Source organism: Meriones unguiculatus, chromosome 1 (genome assembly GCF_030254825.1).
Source record: "Meriones unguiculatus strain TT.TT164.6M chromosome 1, Bangor_MerUng_6.1, whole genome shotgun sequence".
NCBI lineage: Eukaryota > Metazoa > Chordata > Mammalia > Rodentia > Muridae > Meriones > Meriones unguiculatus.
In genome coordinates, this window is record NC_083349.1 from 196,523,028 (window position 1) to 196,537,680 (window position 14,653).

Here is a 14,653-nt window from a genome sequence, read left to right on the forward strand (position 1 = left end):
AGGGCCCCTTTCAGAGCCTCTGGGCTGTGCAGCTGGGCCCTTCGCTCCAGGTGCCTTCCCTTTGCCTTCCAGCCCCTTCCCAGCATGCGTTCTGCCCAGCAGTCTCTGGGTTGGTGAACTCACCCTGTGGCTGTGTAGGAACAAAGAGGCAAAGAGGTGGGAGAAACCCTGACTGAGAAACGCAATACAGCCCCGACCTAATGGCGTGCTGGCCACTCCCTGGGCTTGCAAGGTTCTGTAGAAGAAAACCCTGCCACTAATTGCAGTGTGGGTCTGGTGCATTTGGCGGATGGTGGTTAGGCCTGAGCAAACAAGTTTATCAGCTGACCTGGTTAGCGGTTGACTGGTGTTTTATCTGCACACACAATCAAGTGACTGGAGTGCTTGAATTATTCATGCAGTACCCTGCCCTCTAGACTTGACTGTGTGATTACATCTGCCTGGAACAAACAGGCTGGGTTCTTCATCTTTAAGCGGGTGGGGGTGGGGACTGTATGTACTTTTATATAATAGATGGTCTACGAGCTAGCACCTTGGGAAAGTGTGTCTGGCCATCCTCAGCCTGCACACACACACACACTTCACCACATATTTTTTTCAAAAGCTCTTCTTCATTGGCTCCATGGGAAATGCCAATTAGCTGAGAACCTTGCGTTCTGCCAGATGGTCCCTAGTATTGACAGAGGGCAGCTGATGAGCTACGTCCAGCCCGTTTTCATTTCACTTGAGAGGTTAAACTCGCTGTGGCTGGCTCTGTCCCTGGCTGTTTTTCTGTCCCCCGCCCCCATCTCTCTTCCAAGCTGTCAAATCTCAGAGAAGTAATAAATGGGTCCTCCTACTCTTTTGACTCCCTCCCTAATTATGGTAAAGCAAAGATTACAGAATCACAGGCCTGGCCCGGGACTTGAAGAGGTCACTACCTCCCCCAGGCTCCTGCTTCCAGGCAGAGTGTCAAGGATGATTCAGCGAGGGCCAGGAAGGCGATGATGGCTGACCGGCTCATCAGTTCCCGTCTTGTTCCTGCGGCGCCTTTCCAGTGTCAGCAGCAAATGACAAAGCCAGCTTAGAAACAGACTCCAGAGCAACTGTCATGCAGTGGCTTTGAGACGTGCTGGGGGAAGCCTGCAGGATGGCCTTTCACCCTCGGCTGGTGAGCACTGATGTTTGGCAAGCTGACTGGAGGCGTTTCGATTTGGGGGCAGCATCACTGCCAATACTAGACAGTCACCGTTTGCAGTAACCCCAGCAAGCCCCAGAGCTGGAAGAGCCCTTTGGCTTCTTAGCCAAACCTTTAAAGATGAGGAAACGGGCGCAGGGGCCGGAGCCGCCATAGGCAGACTCCCACAGTCACAGGTGATGGGAATGCGGTCACTGCTTTCCTCCCTACCCTGGAACTCTTCTCGTGGGAACTCATAGTACACTGTGTCTTTAATTACCTCAGATTGTCCCATGCTGTTATCCAGTCAGGTTTCGGCTGCAAACTGGGCTCCACCAAAGTCCAAAGTACCCCATTTGGGGTTGTATAACCATGCCAGCTGACCACTGTGTCCACAGTCCTATCCCCATTTGCCTGCTATTTGCACAACTAATGATTTGATGTGTTCGGTAACAACACAGGGCAGGTTCATAGCTGAGGTGAGAGCAGTGGAACTAACCCTTGGCCACAAGGTGGCCGTCCATCCACACAGGGCTGAGGAGGGCTGAAGGCCTCTAGACCTCCAGGCAAAGCAGCTTAAGGGGCCATGTGAGCACGGGGCGTCAGGCAGCAGTTTTCTGGGAAGGCCATCTAAAGACTTGCCTTTGGCAGTAGGATGGGGAGGCAGGCACTGGGGCGGGGCAGTGCCTGTTTGTGTGGCATCTGGGTTGAGCTGTGACATTTAACTTCTTGCTCAGAGCTCCTTCATTCACAGCCTGGACTCTGTGGCCTCAGCAGCCTTGCAGCCCCTCCCTGGAACCACCGGGGCTCTGTCATCTCCTCAGCAGGGTCCCAGCCCTGCTGTACCTTGGGAAGTGCTGAGCCTAAAAGCTTCTCTGACTGTGTCCCACCCAGGTAGAGGGTTAGCTAACCCTCAAAGCTGCCTCTCACCTCAGGCTTCTGCAGTGGAACTACTCAGAGCAAAGCTCCCCGTACTTCTCAGAGTCTTTTCCTTCTTGTGCATCTGACCATTGAGACACCCTGAGAAAGACGACTAGATAAAGATAGAGAAGCCTGATGGGAAGGCTACTCCCAATTCTACTATTCCATAAGCTCTCCTGAAGCAGGAGTGAGCCCAGAGTTGTTCTTCCTCCTCCTCCTCCTCCTCCTCCTCCTCCTCCTCTCTGGAGTCCTCCCTCCACCCAGGAAGGGTCTCATTTACTAAGGGCTCCTTTACTGTGGCCTTGACTCTGTATTGTTGAAGGAGAGAGCTGGCCAAGGAATACATCGCCATTCCATATAGAAAAATGTTTTGTATCACTACAAAATGCTGGGACCCCAGGAGCTGGGTGATAAAGAGCTTTCAAGCAGGGCTCTCCCCTGTGATCCCACACAGCACATATGAACCTCATCTCATCTCAGAGCTGTGGAGGCCACCCCTTTGCCAAGCGCACATTGTGTGTTAAATAGGTGCTCGGTAAGCACGTGGGGTTTCCTTCTTTGGGTTGTGGCGGCGGGTGGACCTGCGCTGGCTGCACAAAGCCCGGGAAGGAAGTGGGGGGTTGTAATTGTGGGCTGCCTGCTGGTCTGCAGGCTGCTCTCTGTGGTTCAGCATACTGTCTCCTCATCAGTAAAACGAGAGAATTGGACCCATTCCCAAAACGGTTATTAGGGGTCTGGGATGTGCTGGGTGTGGGCCGGGGTTGGTTACACAGACGAACAAGACACCATTCCCACCGCCGGGGCATCAGGCCTCTAAATAAGTAATTGCGATGCGGTGAGGTAAGCGCTGATGTGGCCGCTGCGACACACTTGCTTCACTCTTCCTGGGAAAGCGGAGACGGCCGAGAGGATATCCCTGTAGAAGGACTGTTACTTGAGTGGGGCCTTAAAGGGAGGGTGGGGAGGGAGTTGGTGGAGGCCGAAGCCAGCAGCCAGAGTGCCTTCCAGGTGACAGCAGCTCCTGGGGTGGCAGCGAAGTACACGGGTTGGGGGAGGGCAGGGCCTCACTTGAGACGTGAGGCGAGGTGCTGACATTTTGCAGCGCAGTGTTATCCAAAGGCCTCTCCACCCTCACATTCACCACGACTCAGTGGCTCCCTGCGTCCCCATATGGCTCTCCAGGGCTGGCTCCCGTCCATCTGGCACGGGGTTGGGGGTTGGGTGGGGGTTGCTCCTGCCGCTCTCAGCCTCCCCTGTCTGCTTCCCCACCATCATGCTCTGGTTTGAACTCTATTCCCCAAAGTGGCATTGTCTCCTTTCTCATACTGGTAATTCTGTAATGACTGGGTATGACCTGCCCCTCCCCCATATTTAATTCTCATCAGCCCTGCTCTCCACTTTGCTATTAATGATAGCAGCCAGCAAAATAGCTTTCAACATGCCATTGACAGTCTGGCTTAAGAGCGCACTTGAAGTAGTGCTAGACAGCTGAAAGCACCCGTAATTGTGTACCAGGGTGAGAACTGCATGCTCAAGGGCCTTGTTTTTATATGCTTAAAGGGACAATATCTTGTTTTCAACAAATGCTCTCTGAGACATATCCAAGATGCTTTCTTCCTTTCTCTTGTACCTCTCCTCCTCCTCTTGGCTCCTTCTCTCTCTCTGGCCTTTCGGAATAAAGGCTCCTCTCCAGCTGGGGCAAAGAGAATGGAGGGAAGAGGAATGCTCTGCCCTGAGAGCAGGGACGGATGTCTGCTGGGCTTGCTTAAGGCCTCATCCACTCCAGACCCAAAGCTGTGGGGCAGAGCCTCACGTTTCTCAGGGAGGGAGCAGGGAGTCTTAGTTCTGGCATAGAGTTTTCAAGTCTTCTTGTTTACTGGGAACACTGCATGTCAGCCAGCAGCTAGGGGATTCAGGCTACTGAGTTGTGGCTCAGAGGCCGCCGTGACAGGACATGGAGCACAGGTAAGCTTGTTGGAGCCAGACTGGATGCCAAGCCTCCCTGTCTGGTCAGACTCCAGGAGGCCCTTCCTTCTGCAGAGCCCTTGGGTCCGAGGGAAACTAGGAGGCTGGCTTCCTTAACTTAAAGGTTGTTCCGAGCTTGAGGAGAGCCAGAGGAGGCTCTACTGGACAATAAGACCTCTTTCTCTTCACTTCAGCTACCCTTTGAGTGGAGGCCTGAGAACCAAGTGCCTAGCCATGGGAAAGGTAGGAGTGAGGTCTGAGATGGGAAGCCCTGTCTGCGCCAGAGTTTGGCTATAGGTGGTCCTTAGCCAAGGTCTCCTGGCAAAAAAATAGGAGCCGGAGTTGCTTTACCCACGCTTTGAATGACAGTCCAAAGTTCTTCTGAGACAGCTATTACTACATCTTTGCATATGGACGTAAAAACTGATGATCTTACAGATGTCATAGATGGGAGTAATGTAGCCACTTCAGATTCCCCATGATCCCTGACTGCAGAGCAGATGAGGCGTTTTCATCTGAGACCCTGGGGTGTTTGCTTCCCGACCAGACGGAAGACCTGGGCATGGAGATGACTGGGGAGGGGCTTGCCTCTCTGTTTGGGTGTGCGGGGTGGGGGTGTGGAGCGCAGGCCTGTGAGGGCCTGGATTGTCTTCTGTTGACAGTGCATTTTAGAGGAGACTTGGAGGATAATGCATGCCGCAGTCTAGGTTCTGTACCTGATCATCTGTGGAACACCCAAGGGCATCCATGGGCTTTTCTAAGACTGTGATTGTAAAAGGGAAGGTTAGTGCCCTGTAACTTGACTGGAAAGTGTTTGTTTGTTTTTCTTGCTGTCAATTCAGAAGGGGAAGAGGGGGGGAAGGTGCAGGAGAAGGGATGATAAAGCTGGGGTGCGGTGACAGGAATGAGGAAGCACCAGGTGACACTGCTCTGTTTGGGCTGTGAGAGGAAGCTGAGCCGGAAGAGAAGCTTGAGGCTTGCCTTACCTTGGCTTTTGGTGGTAGGACTCCCAGGGCTTGGCCTTGTTTATCTTGGCTTTACAGACTCTTTCAGGTTCGGGTTGTTGGTTGCTTGTAATTTCTTTAATTTATACTGGAAGGCTCAATCTTCCCTCAGGTGGAGACATAAAAATCAGCTGTAGTTTCTCTCCTTAGCCTCTGTCTCAAGGGACTGTGCAGTACGCCTTGGTTCAGGAGGGACACCCCTGCCAAGTCCAGTGGCCATGTGAGTGGAGAATGGAGGCCAAGGCAAGGCCACCTCCTCTCTCCAAGACCATAAGACCTTTCTTGACTCAGGATCTGAAACTGAGGACCTTGGTCAGACAAGCAGCGCATGCCTGCTTCGGGAGCCAGTGGAAGAGGAGGACAGTTTAGCATAGTTTAGCGAAGACCAGTGTGCGGCGAGTGGAGTCAAGTCCAGCCTTGGATTTGAGTGGACATCATGCCCTCGCCTTTGTGATGTCTTCCAGCTGAAAAGATGTTCAGTGGGATGCAGGTGACGCGTGCGTGGTCTGGAAAGTGGAGCCTGTTGGCCAGTGTGGTAGAGCTGGATGGCAGCGAGGAGGAAGCATAGGCTGCAGTCAGGCAGGCACCTTGGTTCAGCTTTGAGCCATCATCCTGCTTTCCTAGCAGAGGCTGACCACGGCCTAGTTTGGCCCCGGGGCCAGGCTGTAGGAACTGAGCTCCTGGCAGCTCCTGCCTCTGCTAGTGAGGCTTAGGGCTTTCACACATCATCCCCAAGTGAGGGCCTCCTTGAGCCAGTCACCAGGAGTTGCCCGCTGCTGCCGTGGTCCTCCTGTTGTGGGTTTGCCACTAGCTTTTTTTTTTTTTTTTTAAGATTTATTTATTTATACATATGAGTGTACACCTGCATGACAGAAGAGGGCATTAGATCACATTATAGATGGTTGTGAGCCATCATGTGGTGGCTGGGAATTGAACTCAGGACCATCATGAAAGAGCAGACAGTGCTCTTAACCACTGAGCCATCTCTCCAACCCCCCGCCACTAACTTTTATGTCATGTCCTTAGTGTGTGTGTTTATGGGTTCTGTACCCTTTTGCTTTCCCCCATCCTGTTATTTCACTTGATTCTAAACCCTCCTTCTCAAGAGACCCTTTTTTTGCAGAATCCTTAAAGTCCTATGTTGAAAGCCCAGGGGCATTTCTGAGGCCTACAAGGTTGGGGTGGGATTTCTGAGGGGCCTGATTTTACATGGGTGACAGTGGAGGTGTCAGTAGGGAGTCTTGCAGGGAGTTCAGGGCCTCTGGAGAGAAAAAAACCAGGAGCTTGGGGAGTGGGGGATGGGATTCTCTAGAGGGCTAGAGTGGGGCTTTGAGTCCCACAGTTTCGGTTGAGGTACCCTGATCTGCATCTTACCAGTGTGACTCTGGACAGCTGCTTGTCTGTGAGCTTTTGCGAGTGGTAGCATGGGTAATGAGCCTACCTGCTAGAGCAGCGGAGCTGTCTTACCATTTTCCCACTGTGGCAGTGCTGTGTCTCGCACTGCCCAATATGGTTGCTGTTAGCTACATGGACTGCTGAGCAATTGAAGTGTGGCCCTGTGGTGGCTGAAGAACCGAGTCTTAGAATCCAGTTGCAGTAGGCCCTGTGGGACACGTGGCTTTCTGGCCATTGGGGGTTTGGGAAGTGTGACAAGGGATTATGGGAATGCATATACAGGAATTTAGAACACAGACAGGTCTAGGCAGGGTATTCTCTCAGGGGGATAGATAGAGCCTCAGAATTTCCAAGGAAGGCCTCAGAGAGGGAAAGGGAGGAGGAGAGGGGACAGATTCCCTGCGCCCGCTCATTGTCGCTTAGCTCCTCTGCACCTCGGCCCTGCGGCATCTGTCTGCCCTGTCCCCAGCACCGTGCAGCAGCTGCACTGCTGTTTGAAGAGGCTGGATGACGTGTGTGTGTGTGTGTGTGTGTGTGTGTGTGTGTGTGTGTGTGTGTCTTCTCAAGCAAGGCTGACCCTTTTGCAGGGTCAGATCAGGGCTACATCTGTGTGGCCTGGGCCACATCATGATCCCTGCCCCAGAACCACTTGGGGCTTTGGTTCCAGTGCTCAGAAGTCTTTATTAAGAAGTCATTATAAAAATGCATGCATTGGGGCATATGCGGCTGTCCCCAGGCTCTTACCCACTGGATGGTTGTCAGTGTCACTGCTGTGGCCCTGACATGTTTCCAGACATTGCTGACTGTCCTGTCCTCTAAGGGCCAGAATTAGCACTGGCTGAGAAGACCATCAGTGTAAGAGAAGAATGGTTCTAGACCTGGGAAGAATGGTCGCTTGGGAGAGCAACCCCTGGCCTTCTCTGGACCTCACATTCCCGCTCTATGAAGTGGGAGGTTTTCTGTCCGAGAAGTTGGTTTGAGAGTGAGTAGATGGAGTGAGTGCCTGAGCTTGATTTTCATGGCCTGTGAAATGCCTGGACTTAAAGGAGAAAAGGAGACCTGCTTGACCCTCTGAATTTTAATTTAAGGAGGAGATGTGCTCAGTGCCTGTGAGTGCAAGTAGAATAGGGCTCTGTGTCTGCCTGCTCAGTGTGCTGCATACCACCTCCTTTTCCCTTCATGCTACCTCGGTTTCCCAATGAGCTCCTGTCCTCGAAATGTCAAAGCAGTTGGTTTCATTTGTAGCTCTGACCTGGTGAGGAGACCCCCGAAATTTAATGAGCTGCCTCAGCAAGGGTAATGTGACTTTTACAGCCTGTTGAGGGGCAAGGGGGAGATTTGCATAATGCTCCAAGGGGGGATTAGGTGGCTGGGGGTTGCCATGGCAACCCTACAGGGATGAATTGAGAATTTTTCCTCCTCACAGGAGTTGGCCAATGGAGTCTAGGAAGGTGGGGGAGGGAACAGGGGGTTATCCAAGGGGAGGGCAGAGGAAAGGGGCGGGGGTCTCTGGGATGAGTGGGCAGCTTGGGGGAAGGTGTAATCTGAAAAGCCCTCTCTGTTCTGTCCATACAAGCAGGCTCTTTGAGAGCTGTCTCCCTTCGTAGGGGGTGGGAGGCAAGCAGTTTAATGTGTTTGGGAACCAAGAAATTAAAGTGAACAAATATTTAAAGATTATTGGATCTTGTTAACAGGAAGCTGGGTGGATGGAAAGTCAGTCAGAGAAATGAAAGTCTTAGAGTCTAGAGCCCAGGGAGGGCTCTCATCAGGGCTGAGTTCTGTCCAATGATCTGGGTGCCCCCATCACCCAGTGCATGCCCCTGTACTCGGCACCTGGGCGTTGCTAAGAGTTCTCAGTGTACTGTACCTCTGCCCTCACCTCCTCCATGCTGCTTGAAACAGGCTCAGTGCAAGGACAGCCCCAGGGCAGGGGGCCAGGCTTCAGACTGGGTAGCAATTCCTTCCCCCATCAGCCCCTCCCACTCTCCCTTGCCTGGCAGTAGACTTCTTACAAGAACAAGGAAGGCTCATTTCTTTCAGGGAAGTGCCTTGAAGGGTCATGTCACCACTCAGAAACCCCAGGCTCTCTGGCTGGGGAAGCCCTAGTGACTTCCTTCCTCCCTACCCTGCTAACTGTTCCTTCTCTCATGGGAAGGGCACTGGAGCTGATGCATGAGGTGTCTGTCCCAGCCACCTTGACATTCTTGCCCTGTAAGACAAAGATCTTCGGGGTCATGTGGAGACATAGACCCTTCCTTGTACGAAGCCTTCCTAGCATAAAGACTCTAGCAGGCTTCCTCAGAGGGCGTAAATATTTAATGGTGTTGTAGTTATATATAATTTGATCAATATGTCAGTACTTAGAGGGCCTTTAAGGAGGCTCACCTATCACCAAGCAATCTGTGATGTAAACCAGTTCCCCCTGCCTTCCGTGTGCCCCCAGAAACCGAAAGCATCATCTCCCAGGCTGCTAAGTGGATCTTTTATAGAGGGAATAGGGCCTGGGAAGGCCACCTTGGCTTTTTGTTATCTTCCTTGTCAGACCCCCTCCCCTGATTTCCCTTCCTTTGTTGATAAACACCACCTGGCTCAACCCAAGGAGGAACTGCCTGGCCAAGGCTGCCATCTCAGTAACTGAGGGGCCGTCACTTTAGAATTTCTAGGAAGGAAGAAGGGATATGTCCAGTCACAATCACATATGCAGACATGCATATGCCATGCACGCACATACATAAAGCCAGTTAAGGAAGGAAAGGTCTTGTTGGTTCATGGACTGAGGGATTGTGATGGGGAAGGCATGGCAGTAAGAGAGAGGCAGGCATCTGGTCACATTTCTTTTGCAACTGGAAACAGAAAGATAATGCCGGTGCCCTGATCCCTTTCTCCTTTTTATGTAACATAGGGCTCCAGCTCATGGGATAGCATAGGCCTACATGTATGTAGGGTGTGTCTGCCACCTCAGCCCCACCCAGAAGGTCTCACTAGCCAGCTGGAGGCTGTCTCCTAGGTCATTCCAGAGCCTTTCAGGTTGATAATGGTAGCCACCAGGTTTCCCTTGCCTAAGGCTCTAGTAAAGTTGCATGCGTCTTAGATGTTGGGTAGACTAAATGGCTCACGGGAAGATTGGACCTCAGGACTCAGCCCTAGGCAGCACCACAGCAGGCTTGCCCACTGTCCCGGTACTGTCAGGGTGTGGCTCGGTACACCTCCACTGCTCTCCCACTTAGGCATTTGTGTGGCTTTGTTTCACAGAGCTGTGTGAGGAAGTAGGAGATTGGAGGCCACAGCAAGTCAGGCTGTCCAGCAGTGTGTGTGTGTGAGGAAGTGGGAGACTGGAGGCCACAGCAAGTCAGGCTGTCCAGCAGTGTGTGTGTGTGAGGAAGTGGGAGACTGGAGGCCACAGCAAGTCAGGCTGTCCAGCAGTGTGTGTCTGAATTGGGCCCCAAGGACATACATGAGACGCCCAGTTTGCCCTTCCCCTTTTCAGGTAACACGAAAACCGGGAGAAGAGAAGTGGTTTGCTTAAACTCGGTGGAGACCTCTGGGAGTGAAAGCTGGGTTGTTTCTTCCGGCTTTAGAGCTTTGGGTACTTTCTAATGTGGCAGATCTCTCCCCAACCTTGTTTTTGCCTGGCTGAGGTTAAAATGAAAGGTTCTCAGAGTCCTCAGGTACGGCGGCCAGGCGGTTTAAGCTAACCCGCGGTGTGGTCGTCTCCTGACGTGACTGTCACCGACACTGAGTACTAAGTCAAGCATGGTCAGCTAAAGGAGGCAGACGGACTAACTGGATGCTGAAGGACCTGCAGCAGCAAGGGTTGCTGGGGGTGAAGACCAGATTGACTCCATCCCCTTCTGAACTCAGTGCCGTACACAGACCGAGTCAGGGGTGGTCTGAAGTTGGACACAGGCAGTAGATTGCTCTTGCAGACATGGAATTTCAGGGTGTTCACATACCCTACGCTTCAGGGCAGACGTTGGGAGGTCTTGCTTTAATGAGGAGTGTAAAGAGAGCGCAGGGAACAGAGTGCTCGTTGGGAAATTATACTTACCCCCCACTATCTTGTTTTTTGTCATTTATTTGCTTAACAATCTCAACAGACACTCAAGGCAGCTGTTTCTCCCAGCACCCAGTTGGTAGCAGACTCTGAATGCTTTAGGACCCCAGGCCCTTCGCTGAACCGCTTCTGTCTGTCTCACAGATCAGTAGCTTGGAGCTGCGGTGTCTTTCTACTGCCACCTTTGAACTGTACTTGAAAATCAGGTTGAAGGCCAGATCAGCCTCCCCAGACACCTTTATCCCAAAATGTTCAAAGCAAGCCATCCTCCGCTCCCACCACTACCTAGCAGGTGCCTCTAAAGACCAGGCTCACGCATCCCCAGGAGGCAGGGAAGATGGGGTCGGGCTAGCCGCACCCTGCCACACTGCTAATGTTGCCTGTGGTTTGTGACCTGTCCTCATTGTTGAAATCGCACATCTAGATTCCTGTCCCCCAACTCTTTTTGGATTTGGAGTGTGCGGAGAAGTTGTTTAAGTTGGATCAAATGCTGTTTGGACAGCTGTTGTAATAAAAAATGCTGTCAATCATTAGCCTTGATGGTCAATTTTCTTTCAAAAACATTTCTCTGAGCTGTCTCAACCTACTGAAATTTGGCTTCCTGGCCGGAAGTCGTTCAGTGGAGCCCCTTAATTGGTGTCAGTTTCCCAGTCTGGAAAATAGAGGCTGTTAGTAGGTGTCTCCTGCAGGGCTGGGAGAGCTGAACATAGAGTGCTGGGAGCAGTAGGCGAGGTAGATGTTTCCCGGCTACTCTTCTTAAAAGTGGTTCTGTCTGGGCAGCTGCTTCCTCTTTCTCTAGCACAGTGGTTCTCCACCTTCCTAACACTGCAACCCTTTAATGCAATTCCTCATGTGGTGACCCCAACCATAAAGTTATTCCATTGCTACTTCATAACTATGATTTTGTTAGTGTTAAGACTCGTGTAAGCTGGGCAGTGGGGTGGGGGGGCAAACCTTTGATCCCAGCAATTTTGGAGGCAGAGGCAGGTGGATCTCTCTTGAGTTTGAGGCCATCCTGGGCTATAGAGTTCCAGGACAGCCAGGGCTACACAGAGAAAACCTTTCCTCCACCAAAAAAAAAAAAAAAAAAAAAATGTATGCACCCCCAAAGAGGTTGGGACCCACAGATTGAGAACCACTGCTCTAACAGAACCCTTCCAATTGTTTGGCAAATAGTTTTCCTACCCTTCTTTGCACCCGGTGGAGTACAGGGCGGCCTGTGCACAATATGGGAAAGGCTCAGTCTGTGCTTCTGTTTGGAGAAGGGACTAAGAAAGATATAGTAGCCAACAGCTCCTGTGGTGAGGGGGCAGGTAACAGAAGCATTTGCAAGCCTGGGTCCCAAGACAGGGAAGTGTGAGGGTTATAAAGTGACAGCGCCCCCATCCGCCAACCCCATCCACCAGCCCCAGCCCCATCCGCCAACCCCATCCACCAACCCCATCCCCATCCACCAACCCCATCCGCCAACCCCATCCCCATCCGCCAACCCCGTCCACCAACCCCATCCCCACCAGTGGTGACTTGTTAGAATTCTTTCTGCCAGGCAGAGGCCTAACATGCTTGAGCTTGGGCATCAATAACATAGGCTTCTAGAATGTTGTTCTTGGAGTTGTTCTGACAGCTCTGTGCTTACTGGGTATTTGTGGTGGTGCAAGACAGATGAAGTAGGGAGGATGAGTGACAGTTTAGTGTCAGCCACCCACAGGGCTCCTGAGCAATCCAGCAATGGTCACTTGGTGGCCTGGTTTCCAGGCCTTGACCTGAACATAGCTGCAGAATCCCAGGGGATCCTTTTCCTTAATGATAGAGGATGCTGGGCTCTGGACCCTTCGAGGCATGAGAAGCTTCCATAGGAAACCGGTGACCATAAGCTTGCTATAGATATGAGGGAAGGGAAGGCCAACTCCTTTTGATTTTCTCTAACTACCAAGACCCTGACCCTTGACCTGTTGACTGGAGAATGTAAGCTCTGTCTGAAACTTTTGTGAGCTGTAGTGGGTCAAATGGCTGCAGGGATCAGAGCCTGCCTCTGCCTTCCGGATTGTGTATGTGGGAATTGATGGGGTAGTGAGAGGCCCAGTGAACCCACTTCTAGTTGACCTGTCTTGGTGTATACTTTTCCCTGTTGGTAAAGGGCTTAAGCCATTGCCTACCCCCACTTCCCAGCTGACTGACATCATTTTGCCCACTACAGCCCCTCCCACAGATGTGTTCCACATAGGGAATCATGACCACAGACAGACAGACACACACACACACACACACACACACACCACACACACTCAGTCACTAGATCAGCCTCTGGCCCCCACATGCACTTCCACATGGACATCGTACAGGCAACATACATGCACCACACAAACAGAAAAAATGATAATGTTATTCTTTGGCCAGATATTTTAGCACATACTGTTTTCCAGTCACTGCTACCTTGATTGTTGGAGGCAAGAGCCCTTGGGACAGGGTGCTTCCTCAGCAATGGAGCTGATGTGTTGGTGTTTTGCTCTTTCTAGTCCTCCTCTTAGCTGTTTGTTCTCTACCAGTTGAGAGTGAGATGCAGGCTGGCTCACTGATTTTAGAACTCCGGCTAAGTACCACTCACTCCTGGGTGTCATCCCCTTTCCCTACTCACTTTGGAGGAAGAAGAAGAACAAGGAAGAAGGGCCCCTTTTCCGGGGTGAAATTTTTCCTGTTTATGTAGGCTAATTCAGACTATACAGAGTGGTCCTCCAAGGGTTCCTAGGGCAAGAGTGGCAGACATCCCTGAAAAAAAAGGCCAGAGTTGCCGTGGTTAAGAATCTTTCAGTGCACAGAACAACTCAACGGAACTAGCAGTTTGTGACCAGCGAGGCTGAGAAACCCTGACATGTGGAATCCTTGTTGCTGTCTGCTACCGTTGTGCAACTGTGGGTCCCACCAGCTCTTAGCTGGAATGCTACTTCTCCAGAGAGCTTTGAAATTGGTTTCCATACTGATGCAGTTGGTCTGGGGTTTGAGGGACAGTCGTTCACAATAAAGAATTGTTCTGCTACAAATGTGTAGAGCAGTGCCTGCTGGGTAACACTGTTCCTAAGGAGAGCCGGCTGTTCCTTCCTTCGTGGCTTCATCTCCACCCAGGAACTTGCACTATAGTGAGCAGGTTTTCTAGGTTGGATCACCTGGCCCTGGGGTCACAGGACACAGGGCTGGCAAAGCCCATCAGGCTTTTGTCAGGGCCTGTTCTCTCCACAAACAGCCATTCTCTTTAAGTGCCCTGAGATGGAAGGGGTGCTGCCCCAGGAATCCCCCAGGCCAGCCTCTGTTGGTGAGGCTTCAGAGGGCATTGTTTTATCTGAGGCAGCCTGCACTCTGCATGCGGAATCATCTGACGTGCAGATGATCACAGGTTTTTAAAAGGCTGTTGTCATGGTTTTGTCGGGAAGATTGCGGAGCACTGATGAAAGCTTTGAAGGCTGCTCTGAGACCTTAGTCCTCGCTGCTCAGGGTTCAGACAAGATAAGAAAGCCAATTCCAAGAGTTGTCTGTCAGTGTCCCAGGCCTTCCTGACAGGCTCAGTTAACCATTTATTTAGCAGCACTCTTGATCTGAGATCTGAGTCACACATGGTCCCGCTGGAAAGCTCTTGGTATTTTAAACACGGGCTTTGCTGGAGGCTGGGGTGGGTAGAGTAGTGATCTGAGGCTCTGTGACCAGCCTGTATGAGCATGTGGGCAACCACTGGGTTCCTTTCTTAGACTGTGCCCTAAGAACTGAAGGCTTACAGGTCTGGTTTCTGACTGTTCTGCAAGGGTGAGAAGGAATGGTGAGGGTGGAGGATGAGGGAGCCACACACTGCTGCCTGGGAGGCTGCCTGGGAGTGCTCACTGCATGGTGCCCAGGGCCGCTCCTGCCTTTGACCCTCTCCAGTCTGGGGCATCATTAAGCAGAGCAGTTCTCGCAACAGAAGACTTCAGTTTGTCATGGGTTTTCCGAAATGTAGAGTGGTTTTTTGTTTAGACATAGTAGGGACTCTTCATAGAAGATGTCGCTCTGACATGGTCTCACACAGACCACCTGTGCTTCCTAACACGTGAGCATGGAGCCCATGGTAAGGGACGACAGTGGACGAAGAGCAAGAGTGTGCCTGTGTGTGTGTATGTGAGTGACTGTTTCAGT

General features: G+C 51.8%; 1 protein-coding gene across 12 annotated transcripts in view; it reads left to right on the forward strand.

Moving 5' to 3' along the window:
* The window catches only part of Tle3 (TLE family member 3, transcriptional corepressor), a 43,668-nt gene that overhangs the window by 4,257 nt on the left and 24,758 nt on the right, over window positions 1-14,653 (forward strand). The window lies entirely within an intron of this gene.